This window comes from Scyliorhinus torazame, chromosome 8 (genome assembly GCF_047496885.1).
Source record: "Scyliorhinus torazame isolate Kashiwa2021f chromosome 8, sScyTor2.1, whole genome shotgun sequence".
Taxonomy (NCBI): Eukaryota; Metazoa; Chordata; class Chondrichthyes; order Carcharhiniformes; family Scyliorhinidae; genus Scyliorhinus; species Scyliorhinus torazame.
In genome coordinates this window covers 29,710,232-29,728,841 of record NC_092714.1, presented here as the reverse complement: position 1 = coordinate 29,728,841, position 18,610 = coordinate 29,710,232, and the positions used below count along the sequence as shown (strand labels likewise).

Genomic DNA, 18,610 nt, shown 5'->3' with positions numbered 1-18,610 from the left:
TGCTGAACTGTGTCCAGTGCTGCCTCTCCCTCCTTCGCCTCCTCCATTGCAGTAAAACTCTGACAAAGGTAACACGGAACCTTGGATCCATTTGTTCTTTTGCCTTCTCTCTGAAATGAACCATTGAAGACAAGATTGAGTAAACGCTCAAGAAAGTGAAGCTCTGAATATGACACCGATGGGAAATGTAAGGGTCCACACCTTTTGCTGTCTGACCTGCTTGGTGGCTGATGCAGCCTAGTCCCTGAGACGCTAGCGAGCACACACATTGAGGTGATCAAGAAGGTATCCCAGAGATTGACGTCTGGAGCCCTGCATGGGATGGGAAGGTGTAAATGAGATGAGTGACTCTGTAGCTCTGTGTTCCAATCTCAGATGTGGCATACTAATGACCAATCAGGTGCTCGTGCTCAATGAGTTTTGGCTCAGTAGGAATGCTAATTCTGCTGAACATGTGACTGGCCGTCATTGATGGAATGTCACCTATGATGCAACTATGCCTCTTTCACGATTGCCTGCATTTGCTAAGTCTACATTCCTACATATTATTCATGAGATGCAGCGACTGTGATGTGAAACCACAGAGTTCTGAGTATCCTCTTTACAACGAGAATGAAGGCATTGGCTTTCAGGAACTTTCTTCCCAAAGAGGTCTTTCTCTTTTCTTTGAAAAAAAATAAATTTAGAGTACCCAATTCATTTTTTCCAATTAAGGGGCAATTTAGCTTGTTCAGTTCACCTACCTTGCTCACCTTTGGGTTGTGAGGGCGAAACCCATGCAAACACGGGGAGAATGTGCAAACTCCACACGGGCAGTGACCCAGGGCCGGGATCGAATCTGGGACCTCAACGCCGTGAGACTGCAGTGCTACCACTGCGCACCGTGCTGCCCTGTCTTCCTCTTTTCTAACTAAGTTCACTCATGCGGAAACAACAAATTAGAGGTGGCCTGGGAAAAGGACCCTTACCCCCTACAGTGTTCTCCTCCAACACTGTCTCAGGCCCCTCCCAATCAGGCCCACTGTTACTTTCATTTTGAGCCAGTGCCATTACTGTGGGACAGCAAGATGGTGATTCTTCACTTTTATTTTGAGACAGAATTTGTTCTTTCATCTCACTGTCCGTGTAGCCGATACACACCAACAGCCTCATGATGCAAAGGTTAAACCTCATCCTCTTATTCGCCAGCCCCATCCAATAATTCTGGGTCCATAGTGATTGTGGCGGATATTTCTAGACTCCCACCTGAACACAAACAGTTGTGACAGGCCCCATGTGGAACTCTAACCCCAAGCCTAGAAGCTGTGTATGTGGTTACCTACTAAGGTGAACCCCTAGAGGAAAGATTCACACATCCCGCCCAAACTGCCCCCATCCTTATTATGTGTTTCAATCTACAGGCTGCAAATGCCTGTGGTTCCCATTGCCATTCCACCTGCAGCTCAGTACAGAGCTAGTTCAACGCAGGGACAGCGACTGTTGGATTGGCCTTCACACCAGGCTGTGCTTTTTCCCTTTGGTGCACACAGCCCCAACAAACCCACAGAACAAGGGTTTATTGATAACATGTAAAGGTAAACTATACACAGGCACAGAGTCACTAAACAGATCTTCACTCTCTGGCTCCAGGGTCCACTCTGTCAAGGCCCCAGATCCCAGGGCCCCGCACTTTTCCCCATTGGTTGGGGTTCGCGCACTCCGGTGCGATAGGTCTCGAGCTGGTCACATGTACCGTGAGGGCTCGCACCTTATAGAGCGCCACCACATCCCTCTCATCTTAAGTCCCTCAATAACATATTTACAGAACATGTTATTTACAGTTACTATATCCAATAAAAAGGTTGAGAAACACATGGGGAGAGAGTCCAGAACAATTCACCAATCTGTTGGGGGATTTTCTGGGTCTCGTCAACCTCCTTCATCCCTCAACCAGCCCCTATGAGGTAGCAGCATTGTCATCCATGGAAGATTGTGTCTGAGATTCAACCACGAGAGCAGGGACATTCCCTTCTCCAGCCTGTCATGTCGGGGAGTCCCACGCCAACTCCTACCTCCTCTCGCAGCTGCCTCAACCAACACGCTCGCTCCACGATTTGTAAAAGGTGGTTCGAACCACTCCGTTGGGAAATCGGCCCATTCGGGCCGCAGAATCAATGAGGCCCCGGAGAATTGGTCGTCAGGGCAGATAATGAGATTTGTACTGTACTTCTGGGGCGCATGGCGCGCTCCGCGATTTCGTCGTGTTGGGAGGTTGAGAGAATCCAAAATCGGAGAGAAACCGGTGTCAAACCCAATTCCGGCCGACTCCGTCCGATCACGTTTCGCGATTTTGGCGCGATGTCACAGAGAATCCAGCCCGTAACGTAGACTGCCAGCAACAAGGCCCACCATTGTACCCCATGGAGGCGATTGGAGGTATTGGCTGGTCTTCACGGAGGAGCCCCAAGAGAGGCTTGGGGTTCATTATTATTGTGAATAATAGACACACTGGTGAAATTTCATGACATCATACATTATGGCAAGGCCTTCTTTTTCAATCCGTGTGTATTCCTATTGAGCATCAGAATGAATTCTGGCGGCAAAGGCGATTGCCTCTCTAAGCCACCTTCCATTTTATGGGGCAGGATCGCCCCATTCCATATGGCGATGCATCGTAAGTTCAGGTGATTCGCTTAGCTGGAGGGGGTGCAGGGCTGATCCACGAGGCGAGGGGGGGGTCTGCTTTGCGACGTGGCGGGGGAGGGGGGGTGGTCAGTAGCCAGCCACGGGACCTCACTATCGGGTGACTGGTCAGAATTTCAGACTGATAGCAGGGTTTCCTCATGAATCCCTTGTATTCCTCGCCATGCATAAATTTGCATGATCGGGGACACTGAATTGCTTCCCAGAGGGAAATCAATTCCAATTCATGTTCGGCGGGAGAACACAGGGCCGAATTCTCTGAAAGATTTCTAAGTGTGGTAGCGAGCGGGAATTGCCGCTAGCTTCCCGGCGCTTGACCCACCGATGCCGGCAACGCAATTCAACGTTAATTGGTTCACTTAACGAGGTCTCACGGGCTTCTCGCTGCAAATGGAGGCTCGCCAGCTGATTTGCCAGGACCACGCTCGCCAGCCCCCCACTAACAAGGCCGAGCAGCACTTAAGCTGCATTTGGTCAGCCAACCCCAGCCTGCTCACAACAATGAAGCCAAGGAGACCAGCCCCAAGATTCGGGGACGCTGACCTGAGGAGGCTCCGAGACGCCATGGAGGCCAGGAGGGATGTCCTGTTACCCCGAGGGTGCCGGAGGGTGAGCCATATGGCAGCCAGTGCTGCCTGGATGAGGTGGCAGTAGCTGTGAGCTCCATGGGTGTGACCAGGAGGACTGCCTCCAGTGCCAAGAAAAGGTCAATGACCTACAGTGGGCAGCATGAGTGAGTAGACACCAACTGCACCCAACCCCCCCCAAGGGAGCATCCAACGCCCAACTTCCCATGTGACACCCAACCCTCCCTCCACCTCCTCCCCTTAGACTCCCCCACCCCATAAAAGCTCTCCCTTAATCGTCTGGAAAGGGCCCAGACTGGCGGAGGGGTGCCGGACTTCAGAATCCTCAAAACCTTCAAGGAGCGCACCCTGGAGGTGACTGGGGTGGCCGAGGACAGGGTGGTTACCCACGCGGAGGCTGGCGGATGCCGCAGAGGTGAGAAACCACTGGGCTCCACCCGGAGGACCTGTTAAATTTGAGTTGTAATTGCCTTACTGACTGACCCATCCCTCCCACAGACCACGGCCGAAATTCTCCAGTATCGGCGCAATGTCCGCCGACCGGCGCCAAAAACGGCGCTAATCAGTCCGGCATCGCGCCGCCCCAAAGGTGCGGAATCCTGCGCATCTTGGGGGGGCCGAGCCCTCACCTTGAGGGGCTAGGCCTGCGCCGGACTGATTTCTGCCCCGCCAGCTGGCGGAAAAGGCCTTTGGTGCCCCGCCAGCTGGCGCGGAAACGACATTGCCGGGCGGCGCATGCACGGGAGCGTTATCGGCCGCTCACGCATCCCCGTGCATGCGCTGTGGAGGGAGTCTCTTCCGCCTCCGCCATGGTGGAGACCGTGGCGAAGGCGGAAGGAAAAGAGTGCCCCCACGGCACAGGCCCGCCCGCCGATCGGTGGGCCCCGATCGCGGGCCAGGCCACCGTGGGGGCACCCCCCGGGGTCAGATCGCCCCATGCCCCCCCCCAGGACCCCAGAGCCCGCCCGCGCTGCCAGCGGGACAGGCATTCTAGCAACGGGACTTCGGCCCATCCGAATCGCGCGGGGGTGGGGGGGGGGTGGGGGGGTGGGGGGGCGCCAACCGGCGCGGCGCGATTCCCGCCCCTTCCGAATCTCCGGTGCCGGAGAATTCGGCAACCAGCAGGGGCGGGATTCACGCCAGCCGCCAGCGATTCTCCGACCCGGCGGGGGGTCAGAGAATCTCGCCCCACATTTCCATTCTCCCCCAGATCCTCCAGCTGACGGCGCCTCGGAGGTGTGTTATGGGCCAGGGTTTAGAGAATCCCAAAGTGTATCCTGGAGTTCACCTGACCCACAACTTTTCATAGATTGTGGTATGGGGAGCACACGGCCCGTCTACAGGTGTGGTACAGCAGAAATGGAAAAGTATTTTTCAAAGCAAAACAATGTTTATTCTATGAACTCAAGTTAATCTTTTTAAAACATACAGTGAACATCTTAGCAACCATCAATTCAAATACAACCCCCAAAGAATACAACACCAACTAATCCTTAATAACTTCCCAAGCAACATCCAGAAGCCAAAAGAAACACCTTTTAACAGAAGCACATTAGGTTTACATTCACTACTGAGAACATTTATAATTCTGAATTCACCAAATGATCAAGAGATAGTCTTTTCATGGCAGAGAGAACAGCAGTACACCTGATTTGTCTGGCTTCAGCTCCAACATTGAAAACAAAACTAAAACACATCCTGCAGCAAACAGCCTAAAACAAAAATAAAAAGCTGACAGACAACCCAGCTCTGCCCGCACTCTGACATCACTGATAAACACCCATTTCTTAAAAGATACATTTCTTAAACACCCATTCCCATTACTGTTTTTTTTTTTATTCTCCTCCTTTTTCACATTTTCTCCCACATTTACATCCATCAACAATAAACAATAATCAGCAAGATATGTCAGTCCCCATAATAACAACGATCCCATCTACCCACCAACCCCCGAACCTCAACCCGCATGTTTACATAAACAAATGACAAAAAGGAATCAGGGATTATCCGCAGCCACCCTCAATCTTACACAGCTCCCCCCCCCGCCCCCCCTCCCCGCAGGTCTCCAGCTCCTCCCGTCCCTGCCTCTTGTAAAACTCCACCTCCCAACCTCGGTTCCTTCCCCCCAACTTTCCACCCCGGCTAGACCACTCGGACCCTGTTCTGCCAGGCTCCGATGGCCGCAGCCCCTCCCCCCACCTCACTCCCGTTCACTGGCCGGCTTAAACCGGCCAGCGTGGAGGCCCCCGCCCGGGTCCCTTTCCCACTTGCCCGGCCCTAAGAAAGCCCAAAGATCCCCTTTTAGCACACACACCCCGCATATCCACCTACACCCCAAAGAACTCTCATTTCGAGTGAAAGTCCCGTCCCTTCCCTTGTCCAAATATATACCACATTGGCTGCTTTAATCTCTACACCCGCGCGCAGTGATACAAAAAAGAAGAAAATACAGTCATGAGGTTACATCGGCACATGGCCATTCCTCAATTTGTCAGTTCTGCCACAGTCCTTCTGCCTTCGCAAACTCCTCCGCTGCTTCCGCCGTTCCAAAATAAAAGTCCCTGAGCTTGTAAGTCACCCTCAGCTTCGCTGGATGTACAATGCCGCACTGCACCTTGCTAATGTACAGTGCCCTCTTCACCCGGTTGAAGGCAGCCCGCCTCCTTGCCAGCTCCACCGTAAAGTCCTGGTATACACGTATACCAGCTCCAGCCCACTGCACCACCCGCTTCTGCTTGGCCCAGCTCAGGACCTTCTCCTTCACCCTGTACCTACGGAAGCACAGAGTCACTGCCCTTGGCGGCTCACTCGCCTTTGGTACAGGCCTCCACGACCGATGAGCCCGATCCAGTTCATATCGGGAGGGATCCTCCCCCTCCCCCAATAGTTTTGCCAGCATCGCGGCAAAATACTCAGTCGGCTTCGGTCCTTCAACTCCTTCGGGCAGCCCCACAATCCTCAGGTTCTGTCGCCTGCATCTGTTTTCCAGGTCTTCCATTTTTCCTCGCAGATTCTTGTTCGTGTCCATCACCTTCCGCATCTCTTTCCCCATCGAGGCAAGTTGATCACCGTGCTGCAATAACGTCTCCACTTCCTTCAGCGCCTCCCCTTGCTCTCGCACCTCCACCACTGCGCTCGCCACCTCCGTCCTCACCGGGGAAACCTCCTCCTCCACCAGCACACTCAAAACCTCCCTCATCTCCTTCCTCACCGTCTCCATGCATTTCACAATCTGCGCCAACCGCTTTTCAAATTCCGCAGCCATCACCTTAGTTATTTCTTCAGCCGTAAGCAGTGCGGCCTCCCCTGGTGCTCCAGCCTCCATTTTTCCTGGTGACCCCGCGGTGACCTTTCCACTCCCCGACGGACCTCCAGCTGTTTTTTTTTCCGGCAGTTTTCTTGCTCACCCTCGACATTTTTCTTTGTTCTTATTTTCCTCCTGTGTCTTCACTGTGCCTCCTCCGTGCCTTCTCCCTGCTTCTGCCACCTCCGCGGACCCTGGGACCGGGCTTAAAGCCCCGAAAATGCCGTTGCCGAACGGGAGCCCTCCATTATGTGGCCGCCTCCCGCCCGCCGTCACCGGAAGTCCCATTCCCATTTCTTAAAGGTACTCTCACATAACAGGAGAGCTCCGAGAATGCAACTGTTATAGTCGCGGCACAGCTGTCATCCTCACCCTCCACCAGCTCAGACACATACACTTCGGCGGGAAATGTTAGTGGTCAGGCTCGTGGGGCACAATCTGGTGAGCACCACACCGCTGCTGATGTACATCAGGTGGAGGTAGGAACCCCCAGGCGAGACAGCAGTCAGAGGTCTGCGGGATCCCAGGACCCAGCTAGGTCCTAGCCTGATGCTGAGCCTGTGGAACAGTGTTACCCAGGACTGATGGAGATGATAGGGACCAATCTGGGTGTTCAGAGGGAGATGTCAGCGTCACTCCAGCAGATCTATAGCCGATTCGAGGAGTCCCAGAGGCTATGGGAGATGTTGCTGGCAATGTGTGGCACCGAGGCCAACACTGCTAGGATGGCGACCACAATGGAGAGCCTGGTCAGTACCATCAGTGAAGGTGCGCAAAGCTTCACGCTGTCGGAGACGGCCATGACTGAGGGTTTCGGCAGAATGTCTGACTCACTGGGGGTTGTCACCCAGTACCAGGCCGACCTTGATGTGGTTCTGCGCGACATGCTCTCAAATGGGGATGACCGAGGTGCTGCGGAGCTTGTCCCAGTCGCAGGTGGGCATTGGTGAAGCACTGCCGAGCATGTCCCAGTCACTGAGGAGCATCGCCAAGGGCATCGACAAGGTGGTGCAGGCATCGGGGAGCCAGCCAGATGATGCTGGGGCAGCCGCTGCTCGAATCACCTGACCCTCCATCCCAAGGTAAACCCCAGGGCTTTATGGGCACTGACCAGGAGGAGGGGCCAACACAGACCGACCCATGGAGTTGCAACAGTGGCCACCAGCTCCCCCGAGTTCCACCCCTTTGATGAGGCCGCATCTCGCAGTCAGCACTTCGGGACAGGGCGGCACAGCTGTGCATGTGCCATCGACAAGTGCACCAGGGCCGCCCGGCTTCATAGCCCCCAGAGGACGCCCCCCAGGGCCATCGAAGGCCACCGGACGAAGTAGGCAGCTGGCTGCCTCCACTTCAGCTGTGCATTCTCGGGAAACACCGAGTGATAGAGCTAGGATGGGTAAATACGTTGAGGATCAGTGAGGGCAATGGGGAGGTGGGGAGGGAGTGGGGGGGTATGTATGGGGTGGGGAGGGAGTGGGGATTGGCAGGGTGGGGGAATGGCACTTTCAGGAGAGTGGGGAATTATAAAATACATTAGCACCCTTGTGCACAACCAGTACGATGCCTCTGTCACTTTCTTCTGCAATGCAGGCTGACCTCCAATCCCTTGGCCCATCTCTCCAGGCATTTCCCAGTCCCCACACCCACCCACTCTCCAGCCATGGACATATCCCCGGAGCTGTGTCCTATCCCCTGGGTGTTTGGATGTTGCGTGTGTTGTGTTGCCTCCCGCAGTGTTCAAGCACAGTGTCCAGGCATCAAGGTGTGATTGGGATGCTAGACACTGACTCCCACATGCTATATGGCCCACCCAGCCACGGGAATCCATTTGGCTTGTGAGAAGTGCTCACTTAACCGCGATTGCCAATTCCCGATTAACAATAGCCTTCAGCGGCACAGCTAGAGGCCTTGGCAATTGGTGGGGGTTATTTGTGGTTGGTAGGGCAAACAGGCAGGGACAAGGGTTGCCCCTGCAATGGGTAAACGATCCAGGGGTTGGCATGGTGATGCTGTGAGCGGTTGCTCTCCGGTTGCCCTCTCAGCGTCTCTCCCCATCTTCCTATGGTGGGTCTCCCCTGCAGAGGGTCCCCCACCCTCAGCCGAGGGTACCCACCACCCACCGAGCAAGCCCAGCACCCACGGCTCTTTGCGTGTGTAATAATTCACAGGAGGCAGGGGTACCGTCAGTACTCCAGTATTTATTTGCAATAACTATATCCAAGAGCAGCTCCGAACAGTGCTGCTAGCATTCCAGTCAACTTAAGACTGCCTCACAAAGCCTACACAGGTGCTTATATGGGCCCCCAGGCAGGTCAAGAAATTTGTGACTGACTCTCTGTCTTCCCGCTTCGTTGTGTAGAATCTGTACCTACGCAAAATGAGGGGTGGTTTTGGGTCATAGTGCTCTTCCACCAATTTCGTTAATTCTTGGAAAGGTATCGTGTCCGGCGAATCGGGATAAGTTAGAGTACGTATAATGGCGAAGGTTGAGGGACCGCACGCCGACAGCAGGATAACCCGTTTCCTTCCGTCCTCCGTTATCTCATTGGCCTGGAAAAAGTAACACATTCTCTCCACATATTAGGACCAGTCCTCAATAGTTGGGTCGAATGCATCTAACCTGCCAAAAACCGGCATTATTGAAAGAGCAAGACTTACCCTCCGAGTGCAGCAGCTGGTCTCCGCAAGGTTCTTTGTTTACCTCGTCGCCACTGTAATAATCCACAGGAGGCAGGGGTACCGTCACTTCTCCAGTATTTATTTGCAATAACTATATCCAAGAGCAGCTCCAAAACAGTGCTGCTAGCATTCCAGTCAACTTAAGTCTGGTTCACAAAGCCTACACAGGTGCTTACATGGGCCCCCTCAATGAGCTATCATTGAGGGAGCTCATACTCCAATTGGCCAACCAATAATGCCAATTGGAGTTCATTACAGCCTGTGAGCAAAGATGGCCACTCCCCTCCTCGGCTCCCCAAAGACGACCTTCCGCCAGGTTCACGTATTTCAAAAGGAGTACTAATCGACACCAACGTGACCTTTTGACAGGAGGCCACTAGATATGGGGTGGCTCTTGTTAATTGTATGGAAATGGGGCTGAAGTGATGATGATTGGTTTCTCGCCACGCTACGGCAAGATGGAGATTTTGTCTACGGGAGCGGGCCGGTTGCATCGCAAACTGTTCGGCGCGAGGCGTGGATCTCGTTTTTAGCCTCTCCCACCATTCACCGGCCTTGTTTTGCTTGAGCGAGAGCGCAACAAGGCCGGAAGACCGACCCATAGTCTCCCAAATGGAGAAGCCTGGCCACCGTCATGTGTCGACGCTTTTCGATTTCTCGGTTCTATTTGGAGGTTTCTCCCTTCCCCTCGAATTCTAAACTACTGAGGACATGCGATCGATCCGGGTTTACACTCGGCGTCAATGTGGTGACTCGAGGCAATACTAGGGTGACTTCCGATACAACTGAACAAGGGTTTATTGATAACACGGAAAGGTAAGATATAAACAGGCACAGAGGCACTGAACAGGTCTTCACTCTCTGGTTCCAGGGTCCAATCTGTCCGGGGCCCTGCTCCCATGGCCCTGCACTTTTTCATCATTGGTTGGGATTCGCGTGCTCCCAGGTGATAGACCACAATCAGGTCACGCAAGGACTCGCACGTTAAATAGGCAGCACTATCACATCTATGTAACTAATGACTCCTTCTGCTGCATGCCCTGTGCACCTCTGGACTGTCTCCTATCTCTGACGTCTGGCTATGATGTCCAGATAGCCCATGAACTGCCTTTAAAATGTGACTCCTTTGCACATCTCCACAGGAGTGTCTGTACTATAGGAGCAGAATTAGGCCACTCGGCCCATCGAGTCTGCTCCGCCATTCAATCATGGCTGATATTTTTCTCATCCCCATTCTCCTGCCTTCTCCCCATAACCCCTAATCCCATTATTAATCAAGAACATATCTATCTCCGTCTTAAAGACACTCAGTGATTTGGCCTCCACAGCCTTCTGCGGCAAAGAGTTCCACAGATTCACCACCCTCTGGCTGAAGAAATTCCTCCTCATCTCTGTTTTAAAGGATCATCCCTTTAGTCTGAGATTGTGTCCTCTGCTTCTAGTTTTTCCTACAAGTGGACACATCCTCTCCACGTCCACTCTATCCAGACCTCGCTGTATCCTGTAAGTTTCAATAAGATCTCCCCTCATCCTTCTAAACTCCAACGAGTAGACCCAGAGTACTCAACCATTCCTCATACAACAAGCTCTTCATTCCCGGGATCATTCTTGTGAACCTCCTCTGTGACTCCTGACTGCAAACTCCAGACCAAGGATTTGGTCTTTCACAGCGTTCTCCATTGCCATGAGGACTAAGGACTACAGTGTCTCCTCCCAAACCACTGCCAGCCACCTGTTGCCACACAATATTTGCTTGTCACCCCTCACAGTGCTTGCACAGCCTTCCCATCCCTCCTCATTGTCCTGTTGGTCTTTATCATCCTCACCCTCCCCTCAACCCCGTCATAGTCTGGCGCCTGTTCGGGTACACAGAGGGAGAATCCAGAATGTCCAGTTCACCTAACAGCACGTCTTTTGAGACTTGTGGGAGGAAACCGGGGCACCCAGAGGAAATCCACGCAGACACAGGGAGGATGTGCAGACTCCTCACAGATAGTGATCCAAGCCGGGAATCGAACCCGGGACCCTGGCCAACCACTGTGCTACCAATCGAGTCTGCCCCGGCTCTCTGAAAGAGCACACTTCCCAGCCCCAATCTCCCACCCTATCGCTGTAACCCCACCCAGTACGCAAGAACGCTGGAACCAACGTTTTCAAGTGTCACCAACACTTTGCCCCCAATACCAGCATTTTAAAGGGTGAAACGATATTGCACAATTTGATAGGGGAAGATGAAATTGCCGATTATACAGCCAAATTGGAAAACAAGTCTGCAATGGGGAATCTATGGTGGTCGAGAGTATTCTGTACCACACCCAACAATTACAGATTTGCCCAGTGCCACTCATTTGAAGTGGTAATCACTAATTGCAGTTTGCAAACGTGACTTGCTTTATGATTTCCCAAATTTAAACCGCTCCATTTTGTTCCCAATGTAATCTACCCATCTGCTTTAGCATGAAACTTCCCCTATTTTTTTCATAAATGTTTTAGTGCTCCTGACAGCGGAGGTGTTTTTGGTCAGAAAATGAAAGAAAAGAATTCATCTGCAGGTTTCAGTTGTTCTACCTGCCAAGCAGGTCTGGTCTCTGTGTAGATAGCTACATTAGTCAAAACATCCCTCCCACTCTTGATGTGTGAGCTGACGTTCCAGCCAGCTCTCGCAGCCCCAGTCCGGTTCTGAGCTGGTTTATGTAAGGTGATCTTCACATCTGGGGCAATGGAGGTGACAATTGCATTGAGCTGATTTTTATCACATGGCTGCTTGGGAGAAAAGTGCTGAAATGCTCCAGCTAAACTGTTGGATTACGGCGTCTACCAATTGAAAACAGTGTTTGGAAACCAGTCCAGCCCATTCAGCTGGAACTGTCTGGAAACTTCTCATGGATCGGAAGTGCGAGGCAGTCGATCGGCACTCACAGAAAACCTGATGGAATTACATTTGCCACTCATTTTTGATGAGTATATAATTGGGCGGGGGTGGGGATCCTGTGGGGTGTGAGTGAGATGGAGGTTGGGATTGTGGCCTGAATTCGGCCAGAATTGATTGCCCGTCCCTAGTTCCTCTTGAGAAAGTGGTGGTGAGCTGGGCCTTCTTGAACCGCAGCTGACCCCAAGGTGTAGGTACACCCACAGTGCTGTTAGGGAGGGAATTACAGGGCTTTGAAGCAGCGACAGTGAAGGAACGTCAAGTAAGGATGGTGAGTAACTTTTAGAGAAGAACTTTCAGGTGGTGGTGTTCCCATGCTGTCCTTGTCCTTCCTGAAGGAAAATAACAGTAAAAGCTGGGAAATGGGAATACTGGTCTGAACTGTTTTTCCCTATTGAGTACAGTGGTCATGGATTTGGAAGGTGCTGTCGAAGGAGCATGAGTGAGTTGCTGCAGTGTATCTTGTAGATAGTGTTGCTCGTTTTAGCCTTTTAATTGCTCTTGTTCTATCACCTTTGCTCTTGAGTCGCCAGGTATCTTTCTGATACCGCCACGTGGTTCAAGTCCGAGTAATGATCAATAATCCAACACTTAGTAAGAGTTAAATCAACGCACATTTATTATATACAGTAATCAATACTTATACATTAATTCTACTTCTAAGCTACTTCCTACAACTAACAGGCCAATACTTAACTTTGGAAATGGCCCACCAGGTCAGGGAAACGTATGGCCTTTCATATGGGTTCTGAGCCTGCGGGATTCAAAGCGGGTACAGGTCGATAGTCAGGAGTGCCTATCTCGTAGCGAGCGTTGGAGTAAGACTTACGGTTCTCGCGGCTGTTGCAGAAGGTCAGTAGAAGGGTCTCGAAGGGTGCAGAGAGGAGATTGTCTTTCAAACCAACATTCTTTTAACTGCAGCAGTCACCTCACTCTCGGCTTTTAACCCTTAATTGACCAAATATTTATAATCCAATATGTCTAAAATCCTACATTCATCACACTTTGAACAAAGCACCCGTTCTCACCAGCATCCTGCTTGGTTGTTAACAAAAAACAGTCTTTTCCTCTGCATTTCCGAACAGCATCTGTTTCCATCTCCTTTTCCGTATCTTTGTGCCTCTGCACGCAGAAATCCAGCTGCCCTTCTTTTGTGCCAAGGTATGAAGCTTGTCACTTGATTTTCAGTAGGTTTTGATTACAGATTATATATACTTGTCGCCAGGCAGAGTGTAGTGTGATCACAATCTCCCTAATCAGGATATCCAATTGCACCTTAAATTAAAGAAAGCAGTTAAAAATAAACTGCCAACTACTGGGCCAATAACTCCCCTGCTTTTCGGAACAGTGTTATGCAACGTTTTACTTGCATCTCAGAGTGCAGCCGGCACCTTGGTTTAAAGTCCTATCTGAAAGATGGGACTTGCAACAGTGCAGCACTTCCTCAGTACTGCACTGGAGTGTCAGCTGAAATCTCTGTGCTCAAATCTCTGGAGTTGGTCATCAGCCTGCAGCTTCCTGACTCAGAGATGAGAGTTACACCCAAAATATCAACGGACTCCAGAAAAAGCAGTGGGTTTGTCTGCATCTGTAAAGAGAATGTTGGGTGCTTGTTTTCATTATAGAGGGATTCTCCGCCCAAGGCCAATCTGTCTGTCTACTATTGCTGACCGATCTTCAAGCTATTTCCAGCACCTTTTGTTTTTATTTCATTTCTCAGTATTTGCAGGGATTAAAAAAATTAACTCTAGGGTCCTCAATGATTAATCCTTTATCCAAGTTATATCCACAATTGGGTGATGATTCCCCGCTGGCAAGTGGATGGGTTTCCCCTTCACAATAACAGCCAGAGAGGCCTCTGTTATTTTAGGTTTTCTGAAAAGTCGCCAAGGGCACCGCCATCTTGAGGCTACCTCATGTTCTCCTACCTACCTCCAATGTTTTGGCTGCCAATCTGTCCTGCAAGGTGTCCTAATGTCCTCTTGCCCAGAGAGATCGCCCTCCATCCTTAATGGGAAAGGGCACCCAAAGGTGGGCATTTAATTGGCCGCCTCCTCGGAAATCAGCCTCTAGGCCCCAATGCCACCTTCTGTAGGTTCCTGACTCAGATCCTCTCCTGACAGAGGGAGTGGGACCTGAGACATTATCATAAATGCAAAGAACAGCAAGGGTTAATGTAATGTATAAATCAACCACTAGAGGGAGCTAGATGTACAACTATATAAAGCCTTGAGGGTGAGAGGTTGAGGAGAAAGCTGGAGTACAGACTGAAGGAAAGATAGTGTGAGTGAGAGCAGATCGTAGTTAATGTAATAGTATAGAGATTAGTAGTAGATGAGTGTAGATTATTTGTTTATTATCAACCGTGTATTATATAGGAGTAAGTGTTGAATCCAATTAAGTAGTGTTAATAAATTTAAAGCTTTGTTCAATTTAAAGCTATTTGTGTTTTTTGTGAACACGACGCCAACCATCCTGAATTTAGCAACACAAAGAACAGCACAGGGCCCACAAACAAAAATTCAAACCATAATCTCAGCGTTTTGGGGAGAATCAGTTTCATGAAGGAAACTGCGGGATTAGCTAGAAATGAGAAGGCTGGATGGAATGTAAAAGGAAGAGTGGATTCATTTTAATGTTAAGAGATGGAAACATGAAGTAATTTAGACTGGAAACTAAAAGAAAAGAAACCAATGACGAAAAGTGAAATTAATACTCAAATGCAAGGATGGCAGATTTCTAAAACATAGAATGTAACTGGAAGAAATGACCAGCTGTGATGTTGAGTACAGGTTTGGAACTTTGGAACTAGATGCGTTTTCAAGCTAAACGACCAACTCCAATTCCCATTGTTTTCGTCTTTACCACAATTGCCAGTTTTCTTTTTTAAATTCATGACAGAAACTGATGGTCTATTTAAAACTCAACTGGACTGTACCATGGTCAGAACTCTAGAGAAACTGCCTCTTTAACATGAGCTAGGGCTTTGGAGGTCAAAGACAGAGCTCAAAGTTCTGTGTCACTCTCCCCTATTTACTTTCCCTCTCACCTTCGTCTCAAGTCAAGGTCAGAAACTTGTGATTTCCCATTGCTGCAGGAGAGAGAATCTGGCTCTGTGACCTTAGCTTTAACCAAGGCCCTCAGGGCAACATTAAAGTGCCGGGAAAATATCCATCTGATGCCATTGGCCCTGAAGGTTGGGAGATGTAGATTAAGCGTGTGAGCCAGCCACACATCTGCAGTTAAACACGCTTCATTAACGTCAAACCAGTTGGGCCAAAATAGAGTAAGGGAAATGGAAAGACAGTGTGATGAGATTCTAACAAAGGCAATACAAATTGGCAGAGAACTCTCTTCCCTTTAAAAGGAACAAGGTGTGATCACACGTGGGACGTCGGTGGAAGTGTTTGGAGCCAAAATCAACAACAGCAACAATTCTGCATTTCTGTAGCACATTTAACATAGGAGCATTATCAAACAAAGTTTGTTTAAGGATTGTTAGGTCAGGTGATCAAAAGCTTGATCAAAGAAAAAAGTAGGTTTTAAGTGTTAAGTAATGGGTTAAGAGACATTCCAATTAGTTGTCTCATTTATGTTAATTACCCAATAATTGACACTGATGTGTAAAGGGTTTCAGGTGGCCTTTGTGTCCAGTGATGTGAAGTTAGAGTTTTGTGCAGAGTCTCTTGAAGTAAATTAAAGGTGTGAGTGGAAAAGGAGCAGAACTTTTCACTCTTTATCCAACAGCAGCTAAACGTATAACAAATGGTAACGGAGGATGGTTGCTGTGCAAATGTGAAGGGTTGAAAGATACAACTTTTCCAGACCAAAACAAGGAGTGAGTGAGAAGAAACCCCCCCCCCCAAATATATGGCTGAACCTCGGATAAAGATGGGTGGATATGACTACCCGCCCTTGATGTGTTGGGTGTTCTGGATCACAAACAGGTCACCAACACTGGAAGTGGTGCAACTCTATTTTATTATAAAGTTAACTATATTAACATACTTGAACTGTGGGTAAATGCAATTCCAGCTTGAACTGTTGATCCTTGCCTAGTCCTAACCAGGTGATGCACTCAGCACATGGTGAATGTCTGTGTTGCAGGCTGTGAGCTCTGTGCTCCGAGCTGGCTGCTACTAGAATGAGCGGGAACTCTCCTGTCTCCTGTCTTTATAGTACGTATGCTCTCACTGGTGATTGGCTGCAGTGTTGTGTATGCTGATTGGTCCCACTGCATGTCCATCAGTGTGTGTGTGTGTCTGCACCATAATATACTGGTATATATAATGACACCCCTTATTTTCTCAAAGGGGATCGTACAACCAATGGAGAAGTGCAGTAGTTATGTGGACTAAGGTAACTGCCTTGGGAAAGAGAAAACAAGGTATGGCATTGGCTCTTTCTCTATCTTATGACAGTAAAATACAGAGCAATTGTTTTCTGAGCTGGAAGTGGAAGAGTTAGACTCAGAAGAAGGTCTGCAGACTTACCAGAAGATTTACCAGAATGTTGCCTGGTATGGAGGGCATTAGCTATGAGGAGCGGTTGAATAAACTCGTTTTGTTCTCACTGGAACGAAGGAGGTTGAGGGGAGACCTGATAGAGGTATACAAAATTATGAGGGGCATAGACAGAGTGGATAGTCAGAGGCTTTTCCCCAGGGTAGAGAGGTCAATTACTAGGGGGCATAGGTTTAAGGTGAGAGGGGCAAGGTTTAGAGTAGATGTACGAGGCAAGTTTTTTACGCAGAGGGTAGTGGGTGCCTGGAACTCGCTACCGGAGGAGGTGGTGGAAGCAGGGACGATAGGGACATTTAAGGGGCATCTTGACAAATATATGAATAGGATGGGAATAGAAGGATACGGACCCAGGAAGTGTAGAAGATTGTAGTTTCGTCGGGCAGCATGGTCGGCACGGGCTTGGAGGGCCGAAGGGCCTGTTCCTGTGCTGTACATTTCTTTGTTCTTTGTTCTTTGTTGACTCTATTACGTCATATGGATAAGGTTTATAAGAACGATGACTTGTTAAGTGCGTATGAAGCATGGTCGGATTTTGATAGGTTCCGGAAAATAGAGGATTTCTCCATTGAAGACTATATAATGGAATTTGGCAGACTATATAAAAGGCTGCAGAAATACAACCTGGAATTTCCACAGTCTGTGTTGGCCTTTAACTTTCTTGACTGTGCTAGAGTGAGCAACATGGATAGGCTCCTGGTTTTGACAGGAGTTCAATTTGCGGGTAAGGATACCTTATTCGATCAGATAACAGAAGCTTTAAAAAAGTTTCTGCGGAAACATTTGATTCTGAATGCTCTGATGACCCAAATAGGTCAGCCTGCAATAAAGCAGAATATGGAAGATACACTACTAACAGGATGGTTAAATTGTACGGCTACAAACAGGTTCCAAGACCATAGAGGGAGATCAGGACCCGGAAATCATGAAGACAGAAACCCAGTTAGAACCTACAATAGAAGATGAACCCCAGAAATGCACGGGGCATGATAAATCGATGTTTTCAATGAGACTCTCAATACCATTATAGAAATTCATAGAAATTCATAGAATTTACAGTGCAGAAGGAGGCCATTCGGCCCATCAAGTCTGCACCGGCTCTTGGAAAGAGCACCCTACCCAAACCCACACCACCCTATCCCCATAACCCAGTAAACCAGTAACCCCACTCAACCAACACTAAGGGCAATTTTGGACACTAAGGGCAATTTAACATGGCCAATCCACCTAACCTGCACATCTTTGGACTGTGGGAGGAAACCGGAGCATCCGGAGGAAACCCACGCATACACGGGGAGAATGTGCAGACTCCGCACAGACAGTGACCCAGCCGGGAATCGAACCTGGGACCCTGGAGCTGTGAAGCAATTGCGGTAACCGCTATGCTACCGTGCTGCCCATGAATTATGCTTTCAACTGTCCAACATGTTATAATAGAGTGTTTGAAGCGACACATGACACGGAAGAGTCAGAAGAGGAAAATGATAGTGACCAGAAAAAAGGCATTGTCCTATTAACAAGCAGTTTTACGCCAGTAATGAGGGTGTTGGTTGCAGAATCCTTCAATTGTGCTGTATTGGACAGTGGCTGCAAATCTACTGTGTGTGGAATTGACTGGTTAAAATGTTACCTGGACTCCTTGAATGCTGAAGATCGTAACAAGGTTAAGGAATTTAAGGGCATTGTGCCCTTAGCATTGTGGATAGCACAAATGTTTCACAGCTCCAGGGTCCCAGGTTCGATTCCGGCTTGGGTCACTGTCTGTGCGAAGTCTGCACATCCTCCCCGTGTGTGCGTGGGTTTCCTCCGGGTGCTCCGGTTTCCTCCTACAGTCCAAAGATGTGCGGGTTAGGTGGATTGGCCATGCTAAATTGCCCATAGTGTCCAAAATTGCCCTTAGTGTAGGGTG

General features: G+C 49.7%; 1 long non-coding RNA gene across 1 annotated transcript; it reads right to left on the bottom strand.

Annotated features, from left to right (window-relative positions):
• Nucleotides 1-12,804: 12,804 nt before the first annotated feature.
• On the bottom strand, nucleotides 12,805-18,383 carry LOC140428723 (uncharacterized). The gene is made up of 3 exons (XR_011948838.1): nucleotides 18,332-18,383; nucleotides 14,114-14,316; nucleotides 12,805-13,456 (listed from the first exon to the last, which is right to left on the bottom strand). It is a non-coding gene; the product is annotated as an uncharacterized lncRNA (long non-coding RNA).
• Nucleotides 18,384-18,610: the final 227 nt, after the last annotated feature.